The following is a 10627-nucleotide window of genomic DNA, read 5'->3' on the forward strand; positions in this document are numbered from 1 at the left end:
GACTCCCTAAAAAGCAAAGGAGGACTTGGGGCACCTTAGAGACTAACACATTTATTTGAGCATAAGCTTTCATGAGCTACAGCTCACTTCAGCTCACGCTCAAATAAATTGGTTAGTCTCTAAGGTGCCCCAAGTCCTCCTTTTCTTTTTGCGAATACAGACTAACACGGCTGCTACTCTGAAAGCTGACTCCCTGTTACCTTGGGCTCTCTCTCTCCCCGTCTGTTGGGTGTGGCCACCGGTTGTCTCCTCTCATACTAAGATTGTAAGCTCTTCTGGGCAGCTTTTTGTTATGGGTTGGTATGGTGCCGGGCCGCTAGGTGCTACCAGAATAGAAATAGTCATAAATAACCATTGAGTGAGATCCTTAGCCCTGCTCCTGCCCCTTTGTACCATGTAAAGGGGCTGGCATCACAAGCAGGGGCCTTATCTGGCTGCAGGGTGCAGGTACTGTGGATGACAGCTGCAGGGCTGCCCACTGAAGACATAGGGAGTTTGCTGGGGGCTGATCTAGGCTGGGCCTGAGCACCCAGCGCCATGGGGATTCCAGGCCACACCATGGGCCCAGAAAGCAGCCTGCGGAGTCTGCCATATGTTAGCATTGTCCAAAGTTACGCTTCACAGCCCACGGAGCAGCCGTGCTCAAAGATGGTTTAAAGCCCCCTTAACCTCCGTCATCCCTGGATGCCGAGTTCTGGCCTGAACCTCTCAGAGGAACAAATCCATCCTCACCCAACTGTGTCTGGCCCCAGAGAGTGGGTCTCGTGGTGAGAGGGCATTCGGGCCCTCTCTTTCTACCCTGTCACTGACCCGGTGCAATGCAGCCCCTAATATCAAACCTCTCTCCCCCATACTGTACGAATGGGGAATTTATCCTCTTACATGTTTTTTAAAAAGGCACCTAAACCTTGTTCAGACTTTTCCCCCAATTCAAGCCAGGTTGCTCTGATATACCACGATTTCCCACTATGCTGCAGGCTGAGAGGTCACAACCACCTTGGGGATCCTGCCTGGGCCATTTACTTCTCTTTCTTTAAATACTTGGCTCATTTTTCCCCCCCGAGTCCCTTTGTTTATTTTATTAGGAAGGGCCTCTGACAGGAAAAATCAACCCCCAGCCTGCAGCTGATGGACATGGAAACTGGCTGTGCTCTTTGCCGGCCACCTTTCAGAGGAGTGAGCTGGCGTGCCTAGTCATTGGCACACTCCAAGTGGCACGGGGTTTCGTTAGGGTGAGTCATAGGCTGACTCCAGCCCACGCAGCTCACTGAAATATTAGGCAGAGCTGCTGTCTTTCGCGAGAGACCCAAAACCAAGGGCCTGACAACTTGTGGTCATTAAAGTTCCCATGGCACTTTTTTTTTTTTTTTGCAAGACTTGAGGTTTGCAGCCAAATTCCATCTCTGGTAACTACATTGAGCTAACCTCAGTCCCACGCCACTTTCCACTGGATTCAGTATTCTTCCCTTCTGTCCCTAACTGATTGTGTTGTGAGGCATCATGAAGCTGTGTTGCACCCCAGAGAAGGCTTCATTTCAACTAATGGGTAGGGGTGACAGATGTACCTACGTCTTGGGGGACTTTTCCAGGTGAAGGGTGTTTGGTGAGGTAGTTTCCCATATGCAAGGAACAATGTTTTACAGCCTAGGGGCCTGATCCAAATGACATTGGAGCCAATGGTAGCTTTTTCATTGATTTAAATGGGCTTTGGATCACACCCTGGGCGGCTGACTTTAAATAAAGGGAATCAGCAGACAAATCAAAAGTTCCTATGAGAGGGAGGGTGCATGGTGACTCGAATTCTGCATGCAAACTGAAACCCAGCATGGCAGCTTCCTCATAGCAGGTAAAGAGACAGCTACAACATCTAACAGTGCAGTACACAGGGTTTAAAATGAAAGACCTTGTCTCCTTTCATTTACTCCAACTTTACTATAAATGACAGGTGGGTCTGAGACATATAGGCATGAAACACCTGTCAAGGATGGTTCTAGATAATATTTAGTCCTGCCTTGAGTGCAGGGGACTGGACTAGAAGACCTCTTGTGGTCCCTTCCAGTCCTACAGTTCTAGGATTCTATATCCAGGCATCCCTTTGGAGAAATGTGCATCCCTGACTCAGAGGTGGATCTGAGCTTTGCAACTCAGGCCCATTGCTGTTATAGGTGTGATCTGGTAACACCTGCATTTTGTGGCTTCTTTTTCGGCTATACTTGGAATCAAGGCGATGGAAGTCTCTGGTGTCTGCCTATGCTCCATTTGCCCATCTTCAAAGTGATCAACATGGACGAAGGCAAGAAGAGTCTGCCCGTGGTGCACCCCTTAGTACATATAGCAGCCAGCGATGACTCCAGTGAAAATCTGCATGCCTGCACTTCCACTGGGTGGGATTTGAATTATATTATCACCTCTAATGACCCCACCCTTTGTTCATCAGCAAGAATTAAACCCAGGACCTTCAGCACAGGCTTCTACCACACTTGCCAGTAGCAGGGTTTTATATTCTGTGACACAGCCAGGAGCACAGGATCCAACACTTTTAGCAGGTGTGTCACAAGCAGCTGAATGCCTAGGACACAAATATTTTCCCGGACGATCCTGCAAACTAAGCGCCAGGCACATGGGACATTGGATGTTCTGGGAAGAGCAGCTCCTAGCAAAGTGGTAGCTGTTTCATGTTTCCTTCTTCCTCCCCACTCTCTTCATCCTACTTTCCCCCAGTTTATAAACTCCCTTCCTGCAGGGATTACCAGAAGAATGGCTTCCTATTTAGCAAAGAGTGGCTGGTGGCTTGGAGAACCAGGCTGGGAGAAAGTCCTTTCATGATTAGAGGGCAGCAGGTGGGAGTGGGAGAAAGACATTTCCCCTCTGCTTTGCCTGTGGACTCTCTCGATGAACAATCTGTAGAGGCCATGATGGGGAGTGGCCAGGGTGGATGTGGGCCACCTCTAGATCACAAGACAGGCTCTCTCTGACTGAAGTAACCCATCGATCCATGCTTTCATTGTGTGCTTATCTCAGTTGGGTGCCATAGCAATGGCATCTGACGTTGCACTGTGACTTAGTAACATTTTCCCAGCTCTTTGTTGGAGTAGGAGGAGGTGTCAGCAGGAAGAAGTGCCGGTGTTAACCTCAGGGTTCTTTTTCTTTCTTTCTAGAAAGAAACAGACGTGTTACTCATGACGGGTGGCATTGCTGCTGAACTGCTCAGCTTCTGGGCAAAGAGATTGCAAATAGAGGGTCTGATTCAGCACCTGTTGAAGACAATGGCAGTTTGACTTTAAGGGGAGTGGGGGAAAACCCAGCTATACAGGAAATGAAGAGATACAGAGCTCATTCTCCAACTGTATGGAAACCTCAGAACATGCCACCAGTGGTGGCCACTCTACATGGACAAATGAGAGGATGGTCCAAAAAAATGAGACCTTCCAGACCTTTCTGTGTTAGCTAATTCAGACTCTTTCCATTCAGTATTCCCTTTCAGTGAAGGCCAAACAGCAGCAGTACCACAAAAATAATGCTTTTCATTTCCATCCAGGCATCTCAGATGCTGATTAAGTCTCACAGCACTTTTCTAGTGGTACTAAAGTATAATTACCCTGAGTTTACAGATGGGGAAACTGAGACACTGATGGTGGTGAATTGCCCCATGAAATCCAGCTACTCAGTGGCAGAGTCTGGAATAAAATCCGCAAGTCGTCACTCTCAGGCTGTTGATGAAACTGGCCATAAGATATCTATTTTTATTTTTAAACAATGAGGGTAATTAGTCATTGGAACAGATTACCCAGTGATGTGGTATCTTCTCTGTCACGTAGAATCTGTAGACCAAGTTTGGGTGTCATTCAAAGCAGGACTTACTGGGTGAAATTCTCTTGCCTGTGTTGTGTAGGAGGTTGTGTAGATTATAACAGTGGTCCCTTCTGGCCTCATAATCTATGCTACACTAGCGACAAATCCTCCTTGTGTAATATGTTTCTAGTCAACGAGTTAACCTTGCCCATCTGCAGGGAAGTGTGATGAAACAGGCTGAATCTATAGCCATTCTGCCTTGAAAATGGCAGTTTGGAGGACCCCATTCATCAGCGCCGGGAGGGCGGCCCTCGATTGCTGAGTCCACCCCCTGCACCCACTCATCTCTGGAGCAGTGACTCAGAATGAGATCTCGGAAGGCAGAGAAACAAAAACCTTTATCCTCAATAAGTGGGTGCATTATAGAATATTTACCCTCCTCTTCTCCCCCACCTTCCTTTCAATGTGCCCTCTCCTTTCTCTTTTCTTTCTGTTTGGTTAATCCCCTTCTAACTAAACGCCCCCCCCCCCCCGCCAGCTACCACCGAAAAAATTTAAAACATCATAGAACTAATTTGACAGTTGTCACTGTCATGTTGTTCACTCTGCTGGTGTCTTTTACTCCATTCCCCACCCAGTGTCTGCTCTATTTAGACTCTAAGCCCTTTGAGGGAGGTTCTGCCCAGCAAAATGGGCCCCCAATCTTGGTTGACCTTTACACACTACCGTAATACCCATGATGAATAATAATTAAAGGATAGGGGGATATCGGGCTGGGCAAAGCAGGAAAAATAAAACCCTCCCAGCTCCCAAAATTTTGGCTTAGTCCAGGAATTGAATTCAGACTTTTCCTTAAATGTTTACAGAATGTTTGAACACTTTCTCTTACTTTTAGCCTGGGATTTTCAAAGGAGCCTTTGGGAGTTTGGCGCTCAAATCCCACTGAAATTCAATTGGACTTGGATGCTGAATGCCTTTAAATGCCTTTCAGAATCAAGTCCTAATTCCTGATGGTCAGTTTTGAACTGTACGTGAGTTTTGTGGTGATGACAAATGATGCTAGGTGGACATCCCTGGGGGCTGAAGTCCTATGTTTGTGGCTACAGTGCAAGTAAAATTCCCCTGGCCTGGGTTGCCAATATGCCTCCACCTGGATCTGGAGTCACCCCCTCCCTTCTAACAATGAGCATTCGTTCTGTATGGCTTTTCTGCTTAGGCTGCAGACGAATGAGTCAGATTATGGCGGTGCTTGTCCACTGGGATGTTGTCTGAGTCCACCAAAGTGCTTCCCCATAGGAATGGCAATTGGACTTTTCCAGGTCGAAAACCTGGGCATGTCTTGGGGGTGGAGGAAGGGGTCATGGGATGGTTTCGGCTGGGATCAGGTTGGTGTGTATAGGGGCATTTGGTCAGATGCAGGGGTGGGAGGCTAGGGGTGATATGATTCAATAGCAGGTGAGGTCGCCACTCCAGAACTGCCTGGAATCAGAGCTGCCTGCAGGTGGCTTTGACTCCTCATAACGAAGTTCAGCAACTACCAGGCCTAAGTTAGATTGGAATAGGGCAACAAGACAGCAAATGTGAAAAATCGGGACGGGGATGGGGGGTAAATAGGAGCCTATATAAGAAAAACACCCCAAAATCGGGACTGTCCCTATAAAATTGGGGCATCTGGTCACCCTAGATTGGAATGGGTGATCTAGGGCTCCGTAGGAATCTGATCTCCACAGTGACTTTCCCCAGCACAGAATCCCACCTGAAAAAATAAGAGACAGGGCCAGAATCAAAACCTGGGATGTAAATCACCCCGAATGCTGGATCTGGATTCACATCTTGGGGCTTAAATCTTTGTGAAAAAGTTGACAGTCCAGCATAGTGGATCAATCCCTGGACTAGGACTCAGAAGACCGGGGCTCTAACTGCTAGCTCTGCCACTGGCCTGTTGGGTGACCTTACCCAATTCATTTTCCCCTCTCCGTGTCTCAGTTTCCCCATCTGTAAAATGGTGATCGCGATACTGACTTCCTTTGTGAAGCACGTTGTGACCTGCTGATGAGACGCTGTCTATAAGACTAGGTATTCTTCAAAAGAAGGAGGGGGGAGAATTACTTTTGTTTTGAAAGTGTGCGAGACTGTGGAAGATGCTTTTAAAAGGGAGACTGAGAAGAAAATGGGCCCTTTTCTATGTGACTTCCTTTCTCTGCTGTCAAATAAAGGAATCAGTCAGTATTTATCAAAATAAATATTCCTAAGGAGCCAAGGGGCTCAGAGTTCAGCCAGGGCAATGGTCCCGTTCACATGGATGTTTGAAAGGAGTCAGGCCTGTGGCTCAATAGCTCCTGCAGGCTGTTTGCAGCCCTGATCGCTGATCTTATCAGAGCATGTGTGAGAAACCTGCTGCGGTCCCCTAAAAGGGAGCAGGCTGGGTAACACTTTGAGCCATTTCTGCCGAGGGCTGCACAATTGAAAGAGGCTCATTGGGGGGGAAATGATGCCCTTTAGCATCGAGAAAACGCCCACAGAAACTGAAAGGCTGCTCAATGAAATACCACAAAATGCTTAGAGCTGACGGCGGGGCTGGGGAGGGGGACAAAATAAGACACGAGCTGTCCTGTGAGTACGAGGAGATGCTGATGTGTCCTGGACAAAGTGCACTGGTGCGACTCCGAACTTAACCCACAGGAGAAACTTGCAACTAGCTACACAGGCTAATTATGATAACAGGACCTCTATCGGAGATCAGGGCCCCATTGTATGAAGTATTCTACACATGTAGTAAGAGACAGTTCCTACCCTATATTGCTCACAGTCTAACAATGCAAGACATAGAAAGGATGGGAGGGAAAGTAACTTGCCCTTGGTGAATGGCAGAGCTAGGAACACAGCTGATATAGCCTGGCTTTTAGGCCAGTGCCCTGTCCCCTAGACTACACCTAGCCTCCGAAGTGGCCACCTTTTCCTGCGGTGGTCCCCAAACTATGCAGGGGTATGCCTGATGCTTGTGAACACTGAGGAGGTCAAGTGAGAAGGCTACACAGGCTTAAATTAACATCAAGCAGCTATTGTGTCTAATTATCTTTAGGTTTAATCTTGCTCTCTTAGCGTTTCTAAGGCACCTAACCTCACGGCAGCTGCTGCCGCTATCTTAACTGGTAGTAGGTAGACGAGGGGGTACATTATTAATCTAAAGGCCACAAGATACACATTCGTGCTTAGCCTTTACACAGTGCGCTTAGAGCTTCATGCAGAAGGGTCCATGTTGTTATTGTCATTTTACAGCTGGGGAAACTGACTTGTCCACGGTCACACAGCAAGGCTAGTGGCAAAAAGAATGCAAGCCTCACGGTTCACAGACCAATGCTAAGCCCACTGGACTACACTTCTATTGTTCTTAGATTGTGCTCTTGCTCTTAGGAGACAATATGGTCTAGTGGTTAAAGTAATGGACTTAGGAGACCTAGGTTCTGTTCCCAGCTGTGCTACTGGGTGACCGTTGGCATGTTGTTTCCCCAGTGTGTGCCTCAGTTTCCCCATCTGTAAAATGGTGATAGTGATACGGGCCACATTTGTAAAGTGCCTTGAAATCTACTGATAAAAGGTGTGAGGTATTATTAGGTTTTAAAACTGCCCTTGATACTGGGGGTTATGAAACTGTAATAGGGTTGGCCTGCAGGCCTGAGTGCAACACTGAACTCTAGGAACATCTGATTTCTGATGCAAAATCTGTCAATAGTTATGTCCTGACCTTCTCTGCCTCGGATATTTCCACTGGTGCAGCTTGGGCTTTGCATTGCGGCCGCTCCATCAGTGCAACAACAATGGTGCAAAACACCTCAATTCCCGGTCTCTCAAACTGCACAACTCTGTGTGTGTGTGAGAGATAGAGTGCGTGTATGCCTACGTGTATGGTTAACAACCCATAACCCCCTCCCACGCAGGCTGTGTGGCGTTATTGGTTAATGCTTTAATTGTGCTTTGATGATGAAACTGTCCATTCTGTCAACATGCTAAACCCACAAGAGCTGGGCAAGTGGACAGAGTTATTAAACTGCACGAATGATTAACGATCTGCTGGGTATTTATAAAACAAAAGTCTTTGTCTATACACACACACACAAGTTGGGGTGCTTTAATTATACTGGTATAGTTCAAGTGGTACATCCCCTGTAGTTGGAAGCAGTTAAAAGGGGAATAGGCTACAGCAGCATAAAATACTTCCAGGGATTGCCTCTATGTGGAAATTGACCAGAATTGCTCTTTGTGTCAGTACTCTTATTCTGAAATAGACTCAGACTTTAAAGCCAAAAGGAATCATTATGATCATCTAGTCTGACCTCCTGCACGTCAAAGGCCACAAAATCTCGCCCACCTACTCCTGTAAGAGATCCCTAACCTGTAGCTGAGTCACTGAAGTCCTCCAGTTATGGTTTAAAGACTTCAAGTTACAGAGAATCCACCATTGACTCTAGTTTAAACCAGCAAGTGACCCATGCCCTGTGCTGCAGAGGAAGGTGAAAAACTCTGCCAATCTGACCAGGAGGAAAATTTCTTCCCAACCCCAAATATTCTGATCAGTTAGACCCTGAGCGTTGCAGCAAGACCCACCAGCCAAACACCTGGGAAAGAAAGATCTGAAGCTCAGGTCCTCCCCATTTAGTGCCCCATCTCCAGCCATTAGAATATTTGCTACTAGCAGTCACAGATGTGCCACGTGCCACTGTAGGCAGTCTCATCATGCCATCCCCTCCATAAACTTATCAAGCTCACTCTTGAAGCCAGTAAGGTTTTTTGCTCCCCAGCTCCCCTTGGAAGGCTGTTCCAGAACTTCACTCCTCTGATGGTTAGAAACCTTCAACTAATTTGAAGCCTAATCCACTTCCTGGACACTACGGTGCTAATAAGCGATGGTCACATAAACACCACCCTATACCGGAAACCTACTGACCGCTATTCCTACCTACATGCCTCCAGCTTTCACCCTGACCACACCACACGATCCATCGTCTTCAGCCAAGCTCTGCGATACAACTGCATTTGCTCCAACCCCTCAGACAGAGACAAACACCTACAAGATCTCTATCAAGTATCCTTACAACTACAATACCCACCTGCTGAAGTGAAGAAACAGATTGACAGAGCCAGAAGAGTTCCCAGAAGTTACCTACTACAGGGAAGGCCCAACAAAGAAAATAACAGAACGCCACTAGCCATCACCTTCAGCCCCCAACTAAAACCCCTCCAATGCATCATCAAGGATCTACAACCTATCCTGAAGGATGACTCATCACTCTCACAGATCTTGGGAGACAGGCCAGTCCTTGCTTACAGACAGCCCCCCAACCTGAAGCAAATACTCACCAGCAACCACACCCCACACAACAAAAACACTAACCCAGGAACCTATCCTTGCAACAAAGCCCGTTGCCAACTGTGTCCACATATCTATTCAGGGGACACCATCATAGGGCCTAATCACATCAGCCACGCTATCAGAGGCTCGTTCACCTGCTCATCTACCAATGTGATATGTGCCAGCAATGCCCCTCTGCCATGTACATTGGCCAAACTGGACAGCTTTACGTAAAAGAATAAATGGACACAAATCAGACGTCAAGAATTATAACATTCATAAACCAGTCGGAGAACACTTCAATCTCTTTGGTCACTCGATTAGAGCCCTAAAAGTGGCAATTCTTCAACAAAAAAGCTTCAAAAACAGACTCCAACGAGAGACTGTTGAATTGGAATTAATTTGCAAACTGGATACAGTTAACTTAGGCTTGAATAAAGACTGGGAGTGGATGTGTCATTACACAAAGTAAAACTATTTCCCCTTGTTTATTTCCCCTCCTACTGTTCTTGTAAAGTGCTGGAAATGGCCCACCTTGATTATCTCTACAAAAGGTCCCCCCCCCCACCCCCACTCTCCTGCTGGTAATAGCTCACCTTTCCTGATCACTCTTGTTACAGTGTGTATGGTAACACCCATTGTTTCATGTTCTCTGTGTATATAAAATCTTCCCACTATATTTTCCACTGTATGCATCCGATGAAGTGAGATGTAGCTCACGAAAGCTTATGCTCTAATAAATTTGTTAGTCTCTAAGGTGCCACAAGTCCTCCTTTTCTTTTTACAGATACAGACTAACACGGCTGCTACTCTGAAGCCTAAACCTGTGGATGGCCAGTTTATAGCAGTTCTTATATCCACACTGGCCCGTAACTTAAATAACTCTTCTTCCTGCCTGGTATTTATCCCTCTGATGTATTTATAGCCAGCAATCATATTTCCCCCCTCCTTCTTTTGGTTAAGCTAATCAAGCCACACGCAGGTAGGTTCTCCATTCCTCTGATCATCCTAGTAACCCTTCTCCGCACTTGTTCCAGTTTCAATTAATCTTTCTTAAACATGGGAGACCAAAATTGCACACAGTATTCCCGATGAGGTCTCACCAGTGCCTAGTACAACGGCATTAATACTTCCTTATCTCTACTGGGAATACCTTGCATGAGGCATCCTCAGACTGCATTAGCCTTTTTTCACAGCCGCATCACATCAGTGGCTCCTAGACATCCTGTGATCAGCCGATACACCCAGGTCCTTCTCCTCCTCTGTTGCTTCCAACCTATATGTCTTCAGCTTAAAGCAAAAATTCTTGTTGTTAGTCCCTAAGTGCATGATCTTGCACTTTGCACTATTAAATTTCATGCCAATTCTATGACTCCAGTTTTCAAGGTCCCCCAGATCTTCTTGTATGATATTCTGGTCCTCCTCGATATTGGCAATACCTCCCAAATTTGTGTCATCTGCAAATTTTATTAGCACACCCCCATT

This window comes from Chelonia mydas, chromosome 22 (assembly GCF_015237465.2).
Source record: "Chelonia mydas isolate rCheMyd1 chromosome 22, rCheMyd1.pri.v2, whole genome shotgun sequence".
NCBI lineage: Eukaryota > Metazoa > Chordata > Testudines > Cheloniidae > Chelonia > Chelonia mydas.